General features: G+C 43.5%; 1 protein-coding gene and 1 long non-coding RNA gene across 2 annotated transcripts in view; one reads left to right on the forward strand and one right to left on the reverse strand.

The window, feature by feature from the left end:
- The window catches only part of LOC142251310 (uncharacterized), a 136,532-nt gene extending 133,107 nt beyond the window's left edge, over window positions 1–3,425 (forward strand). The window contains exon 9 of the mRNA XM_075323993.1: window positions 3,184–3,425. The gene's annotated coding sequence lies outside the window, so the exon portion shown is untranslated. The remainder of the gene's footprint in view (window positions 1–3,183) is intronic.
- Window positions 3,426–14,627: 11,202 nt separating this feature from the next.
- LOC142250569 (uncharacterized) overlaps window positions 14,628–20,633 on the reverse strand; it is a 33,368-nt gene continuing 27,362 nt past the window's right edge. Inside the window, exons 2-4 of the long non-coding RNA XR_012725213.1 lie at window positions 15,915–15,962; window positions 15,559–15,637; window positions 14,628–15,335 (exon numbers count right to left, since the gene is read on the reverse strand). This is a non-coding gene — a long non-coding RNA (uncharacterized LOC142250569). The remainder of the gene's footprint in view (window positions 15,336–15,558; window positions 15,638–15,914; window positions 15,963–20,633) is intronic.

Consider the following 20,633-nt stretch of genomic DNA (forward strand, 5'->3'; position numbering starts at 1 on the left):
AAAGACGGGGCTTGACTGAGCAGTCCAAAACCACCGGTTCCAGTCTGGGGAGCTGTCGGTCGGTTTGTTCCAGGAGGAACAGGTCGGGGGAAAAAGTTCCGCCTCCAGATCCGGTATTAATCCAGGAGTCAAGGGTGGTGAGTGAGCCTCTGGGTCGGACATGATTACTAAGGCCCCATTCCATGTTCGCCTTTTTTGTTAGGCGCAGCCTAAGAAATGTACTGTAATGTACAGTAATGTATGTAATGTAATGTATGTACTGTACTGTAATGTAATGTGATGCGGAGGAGAGGTACCGCCTTTTTATTCAGTGGGTTTCCTGCCCTGATGTGGGTGGAACCTCTCTCAGGTGGTGCTGTCATGCGCTTCTGAAAATCCCATTACCGGTAAGTAAGATTTTCTCCCCAGATATCTGTAACAGCCTATCCAAGCCACACATGCAATAAAATCGAACCATAGTTGTCCATAAATGATGTGTAATACTGAGAACTGATAGGGAAGAAAGTATTGAACGCTTGAAGTTCGGTACATAAAGCCATGGAAAGTCGTGAAACCAGCTGAAATCTATCAGTAATTAGAAAGTAATCCTGCTACGTAGTGAAAAATAGCTGATTTTACTGATGGAAGGCATGAGATAGCCTATAAAAAGGTCTCATAACCAAGGTGCCACACAAATATCTCATGATGTCTAAAACCAGTGAGCTGTCTAAAACAATACCATCATTATGTTTTGTAATAAGGTTGTGAAAGTTTTTAAAGAAACATTTCTAAATTGCTGAATGCTCTAGTGAGCACTGTTGGGGCCATAATCCGGAAGTGGAAAGAACATGGTTTACCCTTAAACCAGCTATGACCAGGTGCTCATTGCAAGATTTCTGACAGTGAAAGGAATTATCAGAAGGGTTGTCAAAGAGCCAAGAATCTGCCTGTGGAGATCCACAGAAAGACCTGGAATCAGCAGGTACAATTGTTTCAAAGAAAACAATAAGTAATGCAAACAAATGTTTGCTCAAGAACATTTAGACAATCCTGTGAAATACTGGGAGAATATAGTCTGGTCAGATGAGACTAAAATGGAACTGTTTGGATGCCATAATACCCACCATGTTTGGCGGTCATAAGGCATTGCTTATCACCCCCAAAACACCAGATCAACAGTGTAGTTTAGAGGTGGGAACATCATGGTCTGCAGCTGTTTTTCAACTTGCGGCACTTAGAAACTTCATGATTGAAGGAAGGATGAATGGACAAATGTACCAAAACATTCTCTATAAAAATCTGCTGCCATGTACCAGAATGATGAAGCTAAAACGGCCAGTGGACATTTCAGTAAGAGAATCATCCCAAATACACAGCCAAGGAAACTCAATTGGGTTCAGAGAAAGAAAATGAAAATAAAGCTGCTAGAATGACTGTCGATCACCTTAGCTGAATCCAATAGAGAATTTATGGAAGGAACTAAAGCTGACTTCATAAGAACACATGCAGTTTCAGGATTTGAAGAGTGTTTGTGGAAGACTGGTGGGACAAATTCACACCTGAGCAATCTTATAGTCAAAGCTTTTGTACGAAGTATTACATTTCAGTAAGCAAATTCAATACCCTCACCCCCCACCCCACCCCCGTCAGTTCTCATTATTACACATCACTACATTTTTGGACATCTATTGTTTGATTTCTTTGCCTGTGTGGATTGGTGAGAAATTCTGTCAATAGCTTCTTTAGAAATATATTTACTGCGAAACTTAGTGACTTGTTCAATACTTATTTCACTCTCTATATATACAGTATAATATACGGGTAGTGCTTGTAATGGAATTTTATAATTGCAGTTTTGCAGTGTCTATTTAATTATGATTTGACCCCCATGAGATCTTAAAGGGAACCTGTCACTAAATTTGGCCCGTATGAGCTGCGGCCACCACCAGTGAGCTCTTTTATATAAAGCATTCTAGAATTCTGTAACTAAAAGCCTAGGCCTCTCTGTAAAAGATAAAAAAAAACAAACATATTTTATTATATTCACCTGTAGGGCGGTCTGGTCTAATAGGTGATTCTTGTCTTAGTCGTCGCCTCCGCTCTTCCTTTCATCGCTGTCCCCCCTTCCCAGCCCCATGTGGATAACTCATCCTTTGTCATCCACACAGGCCTCCATTGTGCTCCTTTGCATGCACACTGTTCACTGCCTTGCTGAGAGCAGAGTAAAGTACTGTGATGCGCAGGGAAAGGTCAAAGACTGCATGTGCACTAATAGAAGTATGCAGGATCAAAATGGAGGCCCCTGTGAGGATGACATAGCACATATAATCCACACGGAGCTAGGAAGGAGGACAGATACTAGCGACGCCAATTAGACTCAACTGCGCCGCAGGTGACGTTTTTTTACTTTATACAGATCGACTTGGGCACTTATATATACAGCATTCTAGATTGCTGTATAAGGGCTTAATGGTGGTGGCCACAACTTATTGAGGTCAAATCTGGTGACAGGTTCCCTTTTAAATGCCCCACCACCCTACCCCAAAGGTCCTTTATTGTGTTAATACACTTTTTATTACATATTTCCTCTGTAACTGGCCTTACAAAATTCAGCCTTCTAGCTACATAAGAGCCCACTGGGCCTCCTTTACCCAGCGATTGCATGACGGCTGGATTCGGAGGATGGAGCACCCACAATTCTTCCTAATCTGTTATTTTATTTCACTATAGACACAAATACCTCATTCAAAGAGGTGTGTGTATTGTGGTTGTGTGTTTTTTTGTTATCGCAGATGAAATTTACCAACACAAGTTTCTTTGAAGATCATGGGCAGCAGCCTGATGACATCCATGTGCAGTGTGTGATTAACATTGCAAAGCTTCTTCTGTTCGATGCAAAGTTTGACACCACCCCTATAGCTGAAAACCCATGGTTGCCCGGAGGAATAGTTAATTTCCTCCTGGCAGCAGGACTCTGTGCATGCGGCGAGCAGTGTCAGAATGTTATTAGCCAGCAGATGAATCCAGGTGAATAGTGTTTGTGGTTTTATTTATTTTTTTTACGTAACTGGTTCCCTTTTAAAATTATGGCTTTTCATAAAGGAAGGAAGAAAAATAAATTTTGCAGTTTTTGAATCTGTGTACTAACACAATGTAAGTTGAGCTTGGTATTGTAATTAATATAATTCCTGTTTATTACCTTAGGTCACGTACGGCATACACAAGTGGAAGTGCCCCATATGGCTGCTACGTAATATGAAGACTAAGAAGGAGAATATGGCTCTACGTGAAGGATTAGTTGCACGGGCTTACAAGTTTGTTACATACTGTATATATTACTGTAATTGGCAAAGCTGACTACAAAGCATTGGGACAAAAGCTGCTACATTATATGCACAATGGCTTTCTCTTCCCTACCCCTGCCAGAGTGTACAAATATATAATCATGTGGATAAATGTCTTATGTAATAGTGTTTATTTTTTACATATTAGAATAAAATAAAATATATCACTGACTTAACCTTTCCATTTACTAGATTTTTTTTTTTTCTTCAATTTTTCTCAACTATATATTCGTTTACCTATTTTACTCTACGAAAAATAAAGAAAAACTGAAAATAGTAAGCACTTATCTATCTTCTGCTGGTTAGACTTTTGTGTTGTATGTGGATGGAGTTTATTTATTTTTTCTCCAGCAGAAAATCTTCAGATAATTACAGAAGCAGCAAAGTGACTGAGGTGGTTAAAAAAACAAAGACTACACTTCAGGTTAATTTTCATACACATCTGAAAGGGGTTGTCTGGTCTAAAATGATGGGTCAGAAATCACTATGTATAACTCTGTGTACAGATTTCTGAATCTTCACATCTGGCGCACTGTGAGGATTCTCCAGTGTCAGAGCCGGGAACAGTGGTCACATGGCCGCAATTATGTGATATGTCCGCTAATCAGACCAGCAGATGTGACCAAAGGGAGGCAACCTAGGACATAATATAATATATTATATTATTCATGAAGGGGTTAATGGAGGTGTGAACCGGGTAAGAATATGTAATTATGTACAGGGGGAAGGTGTATCGTAGCATGCCTGTCAGCCTGCACAACGCACCCAGCAGCCACATGAAAATAAGGCAAGAGCTCACGTTAAAACCACAGTGTTTTGTTTTTTTTTTGTTTTCTTTCCCCACTGCTGGATGGGTATCACTATTGTCTGCTCCCTGTTATTTTTCAATAAAGTTAATTGTATTGTTAATAGGGTTTGTTACTTCATATTTTTTTCTTTCTTATATGCCTGCCTTTTTAAGCTTTTAATTCTCAATGTTTCATAAATGTATACATTTCTAGTATACTGGGAGTTGCCTTCACTTTTTGACTATGATCCTTGTTGATTTCCCTTTGTTCTTATTATCTCTGCATTTAAAATGGGCTGAAAGAATGGCAATACAGCCAGTAACAGATGTACAGAAGATAGTGATTCCACTTTTGGAACAGTGTTGAAAACACTGCTAATTCATGCCTCTCAAAGTGGGAAAGGATATGCATTCACTATAAAACAATATAAATGTAAGTAAGAGATTATTTGCGGTAGGCCTCTAAAAAAAAAATAATGTATTGCAGAATCATACACCTCCTTGGAAAATAGCTAGGGTGGCATAATCATTTTTGATATGGTAAATAGGCAATACAACTGTATACCATTGTTGGGGTGTGGAGCTGTGCATGGAAATACACCAAAATAAGGAACATTTAGATCCAGCTGCAGTCGTCCGGTGTGGTTGAAAAGTCTGGGTTAATCCATGCTTTGTTTATTTTGCGAAGAGTCAGCCTGTTAGGCACATCCGCTTGATAACGGACATTGCTATCTGTTATTATGCCCACAGTGGCACTAAAAACTCATTCATAAAAATGGCATAGTATGCCAGCACCTCCAAGGTGGAGAGGAACTGTTCATGCCACCTGTTTAGCTTTGATAACAAGTAATTTTACAGTACAGGAATCTGGAGATGGTGCTACTGTCGGCTATGTAATCCTTCACAATCTTCCAAAACTTTTTCCTCCTTGTCAGAGTACTATGTGCATCAGGGCCTGGGTGCTGGGAGTGTGTAATGAAACTGTACCAGACTTTTGTGCGCTCTCTCCTCTGTTGTTCCTGCTGTGTCTCCCTCATCTCCTTGGTTTTCCAAAGAACTATGATCTCTACTGCCAGCGTTATCACATGGAAATTTTTTTGACCAATTCTTCAACTATGGCCTTCTGAAATAGTACCATTTTAGTAGCCCTCTTAACTGCAGGAATGAGAGCTGTAAAGTTCTCCTTGTAGTGTGGGTTGGGAAGGGTGTAAAACCACTAATCTGTGTTGCCCAGGCAAGGCAGTGTGGGACATGAAGTCTGCCATGTGTGCCAGACCGAATTTGTTCAAAACAGGTTTGCCAATTTGAAATTCTGCTTGAGTCTTGCCCATATGGATTAGTGTGAGGAAGGCAGAACACTTTTCTCAAAAATAGCAATGTTCAACTCTGGTAACTGTTTGCAGTTGCACGAATGTTTTTCTTCTAAGTTATGACTTTGGCTACTATAGTGGTGCTGTATGATGAGCAGGAGAGGTCAGGAGCGGTGGCCTTTTTTTTTTTTTTTTTTTTTTTTTTTTTTTGTTCTTATCCTTAACTTTAATGTGTGGATGTTCTGGCAGCCAGAGTGCAGAAACCTTCCATAATGTTCAGACACAAGGGCTTGTGCCATTGGCTGCCTAAAGGCCGCTTTACACGCTGCGTCATCGCTAGCGATTGCTCCCGCCCCCATCGTGCGTGCGTCACGGGCAAATCGCTGCCAGTGGCGAACATTATCGCTAGTACGCGTCACACGTATATACATTCCTAACGACGTTGCTGTGGCCGGCGAACAAACTTTTGTTGAGGCGGCGGTTCGTGCAGCGTCAAAGCGACGTTACACAACCAATAGAAGCGGAGGGGTGGAGAGCAGCTGCATTAACGTCACTTTCACCTCGTTGCTGGTGGACGCAGGAACGCTGTTCATCGTTCCCGGGGTATCAGACTTAGCGATGTGTGCTGCCTCAGGAACAACGAACAACCTGTGTCCAAAATGAGCAATGATATTTGGGAAAGGTACAGTGTGTCAACAATCAATGATTTTGTCCGGGGTTTTTTTTTAGTAGTTAGCGGTCGCTCATAGGTGTTAAACGCAATGACGTCGCTAATGACGCCGGATGTGTGTCACTAATTCCGTGACCCCAGCGGTATCGTGTTAGCGATGTCGTGTGTAACGGGGCCTTTAGTCACATGTCTCTCTGCATATAAGTGGAAATAAAGCGTTAGTGCCATTTTGAGACTGCTACATATAAATGCAGCTAAATACAAATTCATAATAATTTTGCTCCTGGCACCAATTGACATTTCAGCATCTAAATCCTGATTTGCTAATTCTGTGGTCCTGCCAGCAATTTTAAATTTCAGCATCTATATTCTGATAGCTAACTCCGTGTTCCTGCACCCTCCCCAAATCAACATTTCATCTAAATCCTGATAGCTACTTCTGTGGTCCAGCCATAAATTGACATTTCATCATCTAAATAATGATCTCTACTTGTGTGGTCCAGTCACAAATTGCAATCCCCACAAATAATTCTGATTGCTAATTTAGTGACAGGCAACTGACAGGTGTGCGTCTAGGGTTGTGAAACAGCTGGCTAAAAGTGGGTAAGGGTACATCAAACATGAGTGGGAAATCCTGAAGTTGTGGGGTAGGTTCTAAACTTACTGAAAGCTCTATTGAACAAACACTGGCTTGTCCTAATTTAAAGACAAATGATAACTTTTGTTACTGGATGGGATATTCTACTCCCTTTCTGTGGCAGCCGCACAGCTGTACGACTTGTTCTTTCTGGGTCTCATCTACATGTGCTACAGTGGTGGCAAGTGCTGCATCAAGTGGCCTCTCCTCTTCAACATCACACAGTACAATCAAAGCAAAAAAAGAGCAGCAGAGACTCACCAGTTTATTGCAGAAAAGTCTTATGCTTCTTTTACCCAAAGATTAAATAAGACTTTTCTGCAATAAACTAGTTTTTGCTATGATTGTTCCATGCTTGACCTGTGAAGTGAACCGCCAGTTGCAGATCTATACTAACGAGTGTTGTCTGTTCACCGTGATAGGTGGATAAGTGCAGTGATTACTAGCTGGGAGCTGTGCCCGCTTTTTCCTTCTGACCTCCGTGATCACATACAGTACAGTCCTCACAGGTGGCACCCCAATTACACTTGCTTCCAACCCGCGTCACAAATCTTCAACTGTACAGCTAACTGTGGGGAACCACAGATGTGCGAGTCTGCAGAACTTTTCCCACATTTTATTCCTTGGGCATTAGAGGTCTGCTCCAAAGAAAAACACTCGAGGAGGAAATCATCTGCACTGATGCCCAAAGTCTTTCAGTTGGATGAAGTAGGGTCCAGGCAAAATACAGAACCCAGGGGTGCAGGTGATTATGATGAGACTTGGATACCTGAGGCTCACGCATACTGTACTGTGTTCTCAGGGCAGGAAGAGGAGGAGGGTGACTGTCAAGGCAAGGAGTATGACAATGGAAAGGATGGCGATAAAGTTCTAGATCCCATTTGGTGTGAACCCACAGTCATGCATTTGAGTAGCTCAACACAAGAGGAGAAAGATGAGGAGGTTACGTTGCCACTTCTGGAAAAACACAGTGATGCAACCACGACAAGTATTGCATCCTCCACCACAACTCTGGCTGTGGTCAGCAGCGGTCGCGGGTCTTTTGCATGGGCGGCAAGGGTTGCCTAGCCTGGGTCTTTTTTGAGATTGCAAAATATGACCCATCTTGTTTACATTATCTGCCAACTTTGTAAAGAAATTCCAATAATTTGACTACTATAAGCATGAACTGACATGCATTATTCTGGAAATCTTACTGTGCTAAAATGTAGCCTAGTGGGCCTTGCCAACCACCAGCCACTACCTCATCTGCTGCATCTTTCTTGTCCGTGGCAAGTGTTGTCAGGCAGGTCTCCGGCCGCAGACCCTCCACTTGGATTCCCACTACAGTAGGGTTCAGTGGACGTGGATATGCCTGGTGTTTTTGAACAATTTCCGACACAGAGTACACCACATTTTTCTCAATCCATCATAACCTCTCCACCTGCACCTCCCTCGCAGTCCACCAGTTTGTCATATACACCATGCTCCTCCCTCTCTCGGCACAGCAGCCAGCCTTTTGTCCCGCAGTTGTGGTTATGTAATTTTTTTTTTTTCTCCTGCACATGCCAAAATAAGAACTTGAACTTCACCATATCTAAACTGTTGGCCATGGAAATGCTGTTTCTTCCTGGTGGATAGAGTTTCCGAAAGCTAATGGTCATGGCAGTTTCCCAGTACCAGCTGCCCAGTAGTCCTTACTCCTCTTATAAAGCTGTGCCTGCACTACATCATCATGTCGCAGACAACATTACCTTTTCCTTGAAAAATTCTGTCTCCCAGGGTGCATTTCACCACTGATACCTGGATGAGCAAGCATGGGCAGGGGCGTTACATCTTGCTGACTGGGGACTGGGTGACTGGTGGCTGTGTGGGCAGGCAGGGAAGGAGCTGCTCCACAATTCTTGAAATCCCCAAGACTTGCGGGACAAACCTATGTATCTACCACTTCCTCCACTGCTTTTGTCTTCTCTACCTCCTCTAGGGCTTCCACCTGCTCCCTCAACCTCTCCCTTAATGTAACACGCTTTCAAACAGTGCAGAGAGAGAATCTCCCCCCCCCCCACCCCACCACCACTGTACATCTCCTTTGAAGCCCAGTCACCGGCTGGCTTTCAATGAGGCACCGTAATCACAGAGGTCTTCAGCAGACCTCTGGCAGCCATAGCAAGTCATCAATGTCACATGTTTGCATCTGAGGAATGTCGATGGGCATGTGTGTAGGAGGTGGACAGATTATTCCACTCCTAGGGTTGTTAACTATATGTCCGAAGTATTTTACAGTTGTGTTTTTATAATATTGTCTAAGTGTTGCTGCTGGAGAATACGGGCTGGTCGTGTAGCAGAGCCAGTGCAGTTCAGCGATCAGCGCAATCTCGCGGCCGAAAGTTTAAAGTGTTTTACAGAAAATTGCGTTTTATCATAATGTGTATTTTATAGGAATGTAATGTTTAATCCGTTATGTGGGAGTAATGTATTAACAGTACAATGCAAAGTATAAGAATGTAAAGTAGGCGTGACAGGTATTAGGTGACAGTTTTAGAATGTACAATGTAAGGCTGGTTTCAGACGTCCATGTTTTAGGTACGTGTGACATCCGTTTTTATCACGGATGTCACACGTACGCATGTTACCCTATTGTGTACTCACACGGCCGTGTTTCCACACGGACCGTGTGTCCCCCGCTATTTCACACGGAGACGTGTCCGTTTTTTTCTCGGGCAGCACGGGGGTCACACGGACCGCACACTGATGTGATCAGTGTGACACAAAAAATATGGGTAGAGCTGGGCTCAACCGCTAAGGAGGAAGGTGCTTAAGGGAAAGAAAGCGCTAAGTAATATATTGGATCCCAAGCACTCAAAATAGGACAAGGAGAATAAATGCAAAAAAAAGTGTAATTTTATTGGACTATTTGCAAAAAAGAAAACGCCACCACAATAGAGCAAAAGCCGACGTTCGGCCTATGTTAGGCCTTTTTCAAGGTTTTTGCCTATGAGAAATGATAGAAAGTATATTACACTTAAGAAGAAGATGTAAGTTCAAGCCTGGACCAGGGAAATGCAGTGGATGTTGTGTATATGGACTTTTCAAAAGCTTTTGATACGGTGCCACACAAAAGGTTGGTACATAAAATGAGAATAATGGGGATAGGGGAAAATGTGTAACTGGGTTAAAAACTGGCTCAGTGATAGGAAACAAAGGGTGGTTATTAATGGTACGTACTCGGACTGGGTCTCAGTTCATAGTGAGGTACCACAGGGGTCAGTATTGGGCCCGCTTCTTTTCAACATATTTATAAATGACCTTGTTGGGGGCATGCGGAGTAGAATTTCAATATTTGCAGATGATACTAAACTCTGCAGGGTAATCAATACAAAGGAGGATAATTTTATATTACAGGGAGATTTATTTAAATTGGAGGATTGGGCTGAGAAGTGGGAATTGAAGTTTAATGTAGATAAATGTAAGGTCATGCACTTGGGTAGAGGAAATAACATTTATGATTATGTACTTAATTGTAGAACACTGGGTAAAACAGACACAGAAAAAGACTTGGGTGTATGGGTGGATGGTAAACTTCACTTTAGCGGACAGTGTCAGGCAACTGCTGCCAGGGCTAATAAAATAATGGGATGTATTAAAAGAGGTATAAGTGTTCATGAAAAAAATATAGTTCTACCTCTGTACAAGTCACTAGTGCGACCACACTTAGAATACTGTGTACAATTCTGGTCACCGATATATAAGAAGGACATAGCTGAACTGGAGAGGGTGCAGAGAAGAGCCACCAAGATTATTAGAGGAATGGGTGGGCTGCAATACCAAGACAGGTTATTAAACTTGGGGTTATTTAGTTTGGAAAAACGAAGGCTTAGGGGGGGATCTAATCACAATGTATAAATATATGAGGGGACAGTACAGAGACCTTTCCAAAGATCTTTTTACACCTAGGCCTGCGACTGGAACACGGGGGCATCCGCTACGTCTTGAGGAAAGAAGGTTTAATCATAATCACAGACGAGGATTCTTTACTGTACAAGCAGTGAGACTATGGAACTCTCTGCCGCATGATGTTGTAATGAGTGATTCACTACTAACATTTAAGCAGAGCCTGGATGCCTTTCTTGAAAAATTTAATATTACCAGTTATGTTTATTAGATTTTATGACAGGGTATTGATCCAGGGAACTAGTCTGATTGCCGGATGTGGAGTCAGGAAGGAAATTTTTTCCCCATTGGAACTTGTTTGCCACATTGGGGTTTTTTTGCCTTCCTCTGGATCAACATGTTGGGCTACGGGTTGAACTAGATGGACTTAGAGTCTCCCTTCAACCTTAAAAACTATGATACTATGATACTATGAAGTGTCCCTGCGGTCTCGGATATGTTGGGGAGACCACCCAACATATCCGAAACCGCATTAGTAAACATAAATCTACCATACGTTGTGGTCAAACTGCACTTCCGATTCCAGCACACTTCATCGCTAGGGATCACTCAATTTCTCAACTTAGGTATCAGGTTTTGGAACACGTGCCGTTACCCAGGAGAGGGGGGAACCGTGTTCAAATCCTCAGGGACCGCGAGGCCTACTGGATACATACTTTACAGACTCTAGAACCATGGGGCATGAACAGAGAATATGAAGTTAATTATTAATTTTCAGCTACCATCTTACTCAGCAACTGTGGTATATAGCGGCTAAGGCCTATGTTGTTTTGTATAAGCGCTTTTGACTACCATGCACATATCCAGGTATTCATGTACTTATGCAAGTTCTAACTTATTCTTATCTTCTTTTCCAGAGGTATTGACCACCTTCATCACGGGCAGGACTCCACTCCCACATCCTTCTCATAAGCACCCCCTTTCTATAAGGTACCATCTCTAAACACCCCCCTCCCCTTTTTCTTCCAGGCACTTAGATTAGTATCACGTTACAGATGTACTCCCAACCCATGGTTTAATAACCTGTCTTGGTATTGCAGCCCACCCATTCCTCTAATAATCTTGGTGGCTCTTCTCTGCACCCTCTCCAGTTCAGCTATGTCCTTCTTATATATCGGTGACCAGAATTGTACACAGTATTCTAAGTGTGGTCGCACTAGTGACTTGTACAGAGGTAGAACTATATTTTTTTCATGAACACTTATACCTCTTTTAATACATCCCATTATTTTATTAGCCCTGGCAGCAGTTGCCTGACACTGTCCGCTAAAGTGAAGTTTACCATCCACCCATACACCCAAGTCTTTTTCTGTGTCTGTTTTACCCAGTGTTCTACAATTAAGTACATAATCATAAATGTTATTTCCTCTACCCAAGTGCATGACCTTACATTTATCTACATTAAACTTCAATTGCCACTTCTCAGCCCAATCCTCCAATTTAAATAAATCTCCCTGTAATATAAAATTATCCTCCTTTGTATTGATTACCCTGCAGAGTTTAGTATCATCTGCAAATATTGAAATTCTACTCCGCATGCCCCCAACAAGGTCATTTATAAATATGTTGAAAAGAAGCGGGCCCAATACTGACCCCTGTGGTACCCCACTATGAACTGAGACCCAGTCCGAGTACGTACCATTAATAACCACCCTTTGTTTCCTATCACTGAGCCAGTTTTTAACCCAGTTACACATATTTTCCCCTATCCCCACTTGATTAAGTAAACCTCAAAGTTAGTGTCACAAGTGTAGAAACCCTTAATAGGGTATTTTTTGCCAGTTCGTGGATGTTTGAAATTCTCACCTTTAGTGACATTAGAGCACTGAACGCAATGGAGGCATGGGAATGTACCCTTACGTGGCGTGGAGAGAAAACTCTGTCTGTCCTTGGATGTGGAGGAGCCGATGTCTGCTCGTACCAAAGTGTCCCTAATGTTGCGAGGACGTTTGTGGCAAATAAGTGGTGGATTTTGGAATTCTGCAATTCCAGGATAGGCATTGCCAAGGATTGGCCAATGTCTTTTGATGACCTGGCTAAAAGATGGGGAAAAGGGATGGTAAGTGTTGATGAATGGGATGCGCGGATTAGGTTTGGGCTCTGAATCACGTATCCGGGTAGTGGAGACTGCAATATGGCGAGGATAGTCTCTAGCCAGAAACTTTTTGCTCATTTCTTCGTGTCGCAGTTGACGGACTGTGGGGTCAGAGACGATTCTGTCCACTCTACAGTGCTGGGAGATTGGTAAGGATTGTTTGATGTGTTTAGGATGACCGCTACTATACAGGAGTAGACTATTTTTATCAGTGGGTTTGGTATAAATATCCGTAAATAACCTCCCATTGCAATCCTTGTTGACCAGGGTATCAAGGAAGTTGATGGAATCTTTGTCGTGATGTAGGGTGCACGATATATTGGGGGAAACCGTATTGATGCTGTGGAAGAATTCGGTAAGCGATTCTTCGTTGCCATTCCAGATGAAAAATACATCGTCTAGGTATCTTTTCCACAAGGGGATATGAGTGGAGAAGAGGGGGTGAGAGTAGATGAAATCTTCCTCAAATTTGGCCATGTATATGTTTGCGTAAGGGGGTGCTACGTTTGACCCCATAGCGGTCCCCTTACGCTGTAAATAGAATGTGTCCTCAAATAGGAAGAAATTGTTCTCCAAGACCACCCTCAGGGTATCCAAACAGAATTGTTTTTTGAGTCTGTCAAAATCGGTATGTTTGTTAAGGAACCACTTCACTGCCTCGAGGCCCCCCTGGTGGTCAATGCTGGTGTATAGACTGGTAACGTCCATGGTGACCAGAAGGCAGTTGTTGGTGATGCAGTTAGTGTTGGATATGACTTCCAAGAAATGGGTGGTGTCCTTTAAGTGTGACTGGGCCTTGGGAATGAGAGGAGTGAATATTTTTTCCAAGGTGCGGGCTAGGGGAGATAGGATGGAGTCTGTGAAAGCAACAATGGGTCGGCCAGGGGGTGAGGTGAGATTCTTATGAATTTTCGGAAGGGTTTAAAATACGGGTGTGATTGGATGGTTATTGATTAGGAATTCAGACAATTTGTTATCTATTGTTGCATTTTTGGAATAAAAATCAACAAGGTCACAGATAATTGAATTGATTGTTGTGGTAGGGTCCCGTGGGATTGGGGTATATGTGTTCGTGTCACTGAGCTGGTTTTTAATCTCAGATATGTAATATGATTTATCAAGGACAACAATAGCGCCCCCTTTATCTGCTGGTTTAATCACCAGATGGGGATTGTTCTTGAGTGAAGTAAGGGCTCTGGATTCCTCGTTAGTCATGTTGTGGCGCAGGTGCATGTGTCCATATCCGATGTCAGATTTAATTTTATCAATATCCCGTGTGACCAAGGATACGTAAGTTTCGATGGGGTGGTAATTCCTCGGGGGTTGGAAGGAGCTTGGGTTGCGAAGACCCAAGCCATGTAGTGTAATGGAGGCTAAAGGTGGAGAGTCTGTTGTGGAGGTAGCAGAGTTAATGTCCAGGGAATTCTGAGGGGTGGAAAAATGGGCCTTCAGACGGAGGTTCCTGAAGAAGTGATTAAGTTCCTGTTCTAAAGTGAAGGTATTAAGTGGAGGTGTAGGGCAAAATGTCAGACCTTTCTGTAGAACCTTGGTTTCTGTGGGTGTGAGGATTGATGAGGAAATGTTGTACACAATGTTTTCCCTACCTGGGACCGCGTGGTTATCCTGTGGGGGGGAGCCCTGTTTCTTGCCCCTCCTGGTTTGCCTCTTGGTTGTAGACCTGTGCCTAAAAAAGAAGAGGAGGGACCAGAATTGCTCTGATCGCTGTCCGAACTGTATGCACTTGTGTAATTGCCTCGATGGGAGGGCCTTCTCTCGGATAGAAATGAGGGAGTACGCCATTTCTAGACCCGTTTATTGAGATAGTCGTCCTGGTCACGTATGAATTTTGAACGCTTGCGGGTCTGTAGAGTTTGCTGGAATTCTGTGATGGTTTCTTTATTTTTCGTTCTTAGTGTAGAGAAGTTCGCCGCAGGAAGGGTCTGGGTCAGCTGTTCCTCTATAGTTTTTATATTAACGTCCACTGTGTTAATTTCTTTTTGCAAATAGTCCAATGTCAAGATAATAATATTAAGAGAACACTTGTTCAGGATACTCTCAAACTGGTCACAGTATGAGGGATTATCTGCAAAAAGGGTGGGCCTTAAAGGGACTCTAAGCCCTCTGGGGATACGCTGTGCTTTGTGATATTCCGCAAGAGTTATTGCATGGAGTTCCAACGACGTGTGCCGTTTTAACTCTTTAAGGTAATCTCTAGTGCGGAGCTCCTCTGTTGGTACAGTAAGAAATTGATTAGTTGCTGCTATCCCAGCAAGGACAGTCGCAGCTTGATCGTTACTATACGACAGCATGGGGAGAGACATTGAAGGTGCTGCGCAGGAGCGCCAGCATAAATAAATGTCAGAAAATATGGGTAGAGCTGGGCTCAACCGCTAAGGAGGAAGGTGCTTAAGGGAAAGAAAGCGCTAAGTAATATATTGGATCCCAAGCACTCAAAATAGGACAAGGAGACTAAATGCAAAAAAAGTGTTATTTTATTGGACTATTTGCAAAAAAGAAAACGCCACCACAATAGAGCAAAAGCCGACGTTTCGGCCTATGTTAGGCCTTTTTCAAGGTTTTTGCCTATGAGAAATGATAGAAAGTATATTACACACCACAAAGTGTCAGAAAAAAACGAAAATGTTTCACAAATATATATATATATATATATATATATATATATATATATATATATATATATATATATATATATATATATATATATATATATATATATATATATATATATATATATATATATATATATGTACACACGCATATTTATATACAAGGTATTTACACGTACCTATAATGGGAGGGTGGATGGGACAAATTAGACGTCAAGGGTTTGTACCATGTGGCGTTTGCTTTGCAAGGGTACGTCACTGGATAGAATAAAAAGCAATTGATCAGCACCAAAACAGGGAAATGTCATAGTCATACAGTAACATATAACAAGCGCCAGTGAGTTCATATTAGATAGCTGTCCTAGGTCAATCCAGGAGGAGACACATGAATAGACAGCGGGTCATGCTAATGTAGGGACACCATAGAGAGGGCTTTATGCATCAGGGCAACAGCAGATTAAGGCATTACAGAGTACAAAAATTGAGGGTACATCAGAGCATAAATTCAGACAAGCATGTTATCATTGGCACATACCGGAGGCCAGGGAGGCCCAGAAGACAGGTGGAGGAAGAGAGGGGATGCCTGTGGAGAGAGATATGGTGAGGCAATGGTAAATATAAGGACGTGCCTGGAGAAGTAGATTAGCAGTTGTGAGCTGGAGAGAGCAGAACGCATCTTATGGCAAGTTACCTGGATAACACAAGGAGTGGGGACAGGGTCCCAGAGGTCTGTGATGGAGGCAGGAGGCATGTCGGTGTGGTGTATGGCGCGTATTTATAGAGGTTGTGTGCCACTTTCGGGTGTCCGGTACTGGGGCTACTGCGCCTGCGTGTATGACGTTGGTGGTGGCGTGGGTACGCAGCAGCGCCTGCGTGGAGCGTCACACTAGGGGCGGGGACAGTACTGGTATGTTGGGAGGTGTGAGCGATGCAGCGTCACTGTGTAATGTCTATCGCGCATGCGCGCGTGACGTCACTAAAGCGCAACTGCGCATGCGTGCGGCGTCATAGCCGAGGCACTATTACAGGAGGTCTGTGTTAGTGCTAGTATGCACGGAGGGGGCGTCATCTAGTGGGTGTGGACCAAGTCCACAATAGGGTATGTAGATGATGGTAATAAGAAGCGGGGTGATGCGGAATACTCCTAAACATAGAGCGATATTAATCTAAAACCCCCCCTTTTTTCTATACTCCTCTGCCCTAATAGAATCTGTACACACATACATTAACATAATTAGTAATAAGGGGTATTTAGTCATACCCCTCATTCTGCCTTCCTATAGTTTCCCCATATCCATACACATCCCAAAGCGTATATACCTCCTTATTAATATCGCTCTATGTTTGAGTATTCCGCATCACCCCGCTTCTTATTACCATCATCTACATCCCCTATTGTGGACTTGGTCCACACCCACTAGATGACGCCCCATCCGCGCATACTAGCACTAACACACACCTCCTGTAATAGTGCCTTGGCTATGACGCCGCACGCATGCACAGTTGCGCTTTAGTGACGTCACGCGCGCATGCGCGATAGACATTACACAGTGACGCTGCATCGCTCACACCTCCCAACATACCAGTACTGTCCCCGCCCCTAGTGTGACGCTCCACGCAGGCGCTGCTGCGTACCCACGCCACCACTAACGTCATACACGCAGGCGCAGTAGCCCCAGTACCGGACACCCGGAAGTGGCACACAACCCCTATAAATACGCGCCATACACCACACCGCCATGTCTCCTTCCTCCATCACAGACCTCTGGGACCCTGTCCCCACTCCTTGCGTTATCCAGGTAACTTGCCATAAGATGCGTTCTGCTCTCTCCAGCTCACAACTGCTGATCTACTTCCCTGAAAAATGCCCACAGGATAAATGCCCACAGGAAAATTGCCCACACAGAAAATTGCCCACATGGAAAATTGCCCACACAAAAAAAAATCACAAATTGCAGCATCACAAAGTTTCAGATCTATGATATTTGAGGTGCAAGGTGAGGATGTTCACATGATAGGTGATCAACTTGTGATATACAGTTGACCTAGTGCAAAACTGCAAAAATGCTGAAGATCTGTGAATAGTAGCAGTCTGTCATTATCAGCAATAGATAGATACAGTCTGCTCTCATCTCTTACTGATCCTGCCTTACTCCTCCCACCAGCCCAAAACAGCAGCACATGCAGAACCAGCAGCAGTGTGATCCAGAGGAGCAATCACTACTATCTGTTCTCACAAAAGTATCACTGTATTATCTGTTGAGATACATGGGACTCATCATCTCAGTGAGAACCCACCAAAAGCAGGGTGCTGCTGGCAGAGATAAATAGATTGTCCAAGGACAAGAGTAAGCGCTAGATCCAAAAATTCACTTAAAATTCTGCAGCTGGTTTATAGGCAAAAAATACCCCAAAATTGCCTGGGTACAAACAAATAATAAATTAGAGATTTTTCGTGGATAGAAAAAGCTCACCAACCAGCGCTGAATAATAAGATTATTTGATACTTTGATATTTTATTAATCAGCAGTATGAAAATAATAATGAATAGTAATACTACTACATGAGACAGGACACAAAAGACAAAATAGATATATAAGCAAAAAGAAGTATAATAAAACTGTACTCTCGTGGGGCCCCGGCCGGTGGCACCACGAATAGTAATAAGTGTTAGTAAAACTAAAAATCCGAACAAGAAAAACAACTTCCTCAGGAATGATCAAAAAATGAGCAGTAATTGTTACAAGAGTTTTTTTCAAGAGTTTTTTTCAAGGGGGGTACCACGTCCGTGCTAGCCCATATGTGAGGGCGAGGGTTCCTTCTGGCGGGTACTAGTGCACAGATGAATACTTCAAAATCGGTTAAATTGCACTTACATCCACGCTGCAAGTTTTCACGGTCCCTGAATGAGATTGAATATGCCGCGCTTCTACCAAAGGCTCTAACAGGCAGAGGGATCAGTGCACCAGGGACTCGTTACAAGTCCCGGTGTATATTACCTGACACCCGCGCTGGCAATGGGAGCTCCGTGAAGTATGGTCCTTGCGTGGAGCGATTCTCTCTCCCAGCTGGAGAGGAGGAAATAATGCCAGGTTGCGATTTGCGAAAGTCCTTAGATCCAAGCAGGATACTAGTTGAGAGTTGCTGAAGCAAGATTGCACCGTCCTAGGGCATGGATTCCTCCGTGCACCTTGCTTAGACGTTCACTTGCCAGTAAGTCGGCAGGGTCCGTAGTCGATAGAAACAGGCAGACAATTACGTCCAATTCAGGGTCCGTAGTCCGTAGTCGATAGAAACAGGCAGACAATTACGTCCACTTCACAATATTAAACTGAGCTAGATCCGACGCGCGTTTCGGGGGCGTCACCAGTCCCCCTTCCTCAATGCTATCCTTGAGGAAGGGGGACTGGTGACGCCCCCGAAACGCGCGTCGGATCTAGCTCAGTTTAATATTGTGAAGTGGACGTAATTGTCTGCCTGTTTCTATCGACTACGGACCCTGCCGACTTACTGGCAAGTGAACGTCTAAGCAAGGTGCACGGAGGAATCCATGCCCTAGGACGGTGCAATCTTGCTTCAGCAACTCTCAACTAGTATCCTGCTTGGATCTAAGGACTTTCGCAAATCGCAACCTGGCATTATTTCCTCCTCTCCAGCTGGGAGAGAGAATCGCTCCACGCAAGGACCATACTTCACGGAGCTCCCATTGCCAGCGCGGGTGTCAGGTAATATACACCGGGACTTGTAACGAGTCCCTGGTGCACTGATCCCTCTGCCTGTTAGAGCCTTTGGTAGAAGCGCGGCATATTCAATCTCATTCAGGGACCGTGAAAACTTGCAGCGTGGATGTAAGTGCAATTTAACCGATTTTGAAGTATTCATCTGTGCACTAGTACCCGCCAGAAGGAACCCTCGCCCTCACATATGGGCTAGCACGGACGTGGTACCCCCCTTGAAAAAAACTCTTGAAAAAAACTCTTGTAACAATTACTGCTCATTTTTTGATCATTCCTGAGGAAGTTGTTTTTCTTGATCGGATTTTTAGTTTTACTAACACTTATTACTATTCGTGGTGCCACCGGCCGGGGCCCCACGAGAGTACAGTTTTATTATACTTCTTTTTGTTTATATATCTATTTTGTCTTTTGTGTCCTGTCTCATGTAGTAGTATTACTATTCATTATTATTTTCATACTGCTGATTAATAAAATATCAAAGTATCAAATAATCTTATTATTCAGCGCTGGTTGGTGAGCTTTTTCTATCCACGAAAAATCTCTAATTTATTATTTGCTGGCAGAGATAGTTGCTTCTGAAAGCCCCAAAGGCATAGCAGAAAGGTGAGACTGTCGCTTGTACCACCTTGTGTTTGTGCTGGGAATGTATATGTTTTTGCAGTGGTGTAACTAGAGTCCAATGGCCCCCAGTGTGAAATTTTGACCTGTCCCCCCACTCACACGTTTTTCACATGTATGGGCCCTTGTAGCGTTCTAACTTTTATCAAGACTTATGAACTGCCTCCCCTCCCACTTCATTATGTAGTAATGTCCCCCGTCCTGGTATATATGCCCATCATCCTGGGGAATATGTCCTCATCCTGGTGTATATGACCCAATGCTGGTACATAAGGTCCTCATCCTGGTATGTATAGTCCATGTTGTCTCCATCCTGGTATATATGCTCCCATCCTGGGTTACATGGTCCCAAATCCTAGTGTGTGTGTCCCTGTTCTGCCCCGATGCATAATTAAAAACTAAAACATTCTACTCACCTTTCCTCTGCTCCTACATTGCCTGGTGTCTGCTATAGCCACAGTCAGCAGCTGACATCGGAGTGTGCACCACTGTCATGTGCCACTCACTTCACTGTGGCTGCACCTCCTACGTCAGCTCACAGTCACGGTACCGGCAGCATGTTTCGCAGTGCAGGGACCCGACAGGTCTCTGCAACACGATGCATGTCATCTGGATCTGTGTCTTCAGTGAGGACGCAGATCCAGCAGAAACAGGCACCAGAGTTGGCGGGCCCCTGTACCCCATGCCTGGTCATGGCTTTGACCCCTGCAACCACAGTCATTACACCTCTGTGTTTTTTTCTGTTGGTAAATAGTCTTACCAATGTGGGTTTCCCTCACCCTGTGTTGTCTGAGTGGTGTTCTGCCCACGGGGATCGAGTGCGGGAATTCAGTGGAATGAGCTCTGGTTCTTGTGGGCTCTTGAAAGACAGCCAGGCCAACAGACAAGGGCACCCACTG

This window comes from Anomaloglossus baeobatrachus, chromosome 9 (genome assembly GCF_048569485.1).
Source record: "Anomaloglossus baeobatrachus isolate aAnoBae1 chromosome 9, aAnoBae1.hap1, whole genome shotgun sequence".
Taxonomy (NCBI): Eukaryota; Metazoa; Chordata; class Amphibia; order Anura; family Aromobatidae; genus Anomaloglossus; species Anomaloglossus baeobatrachus.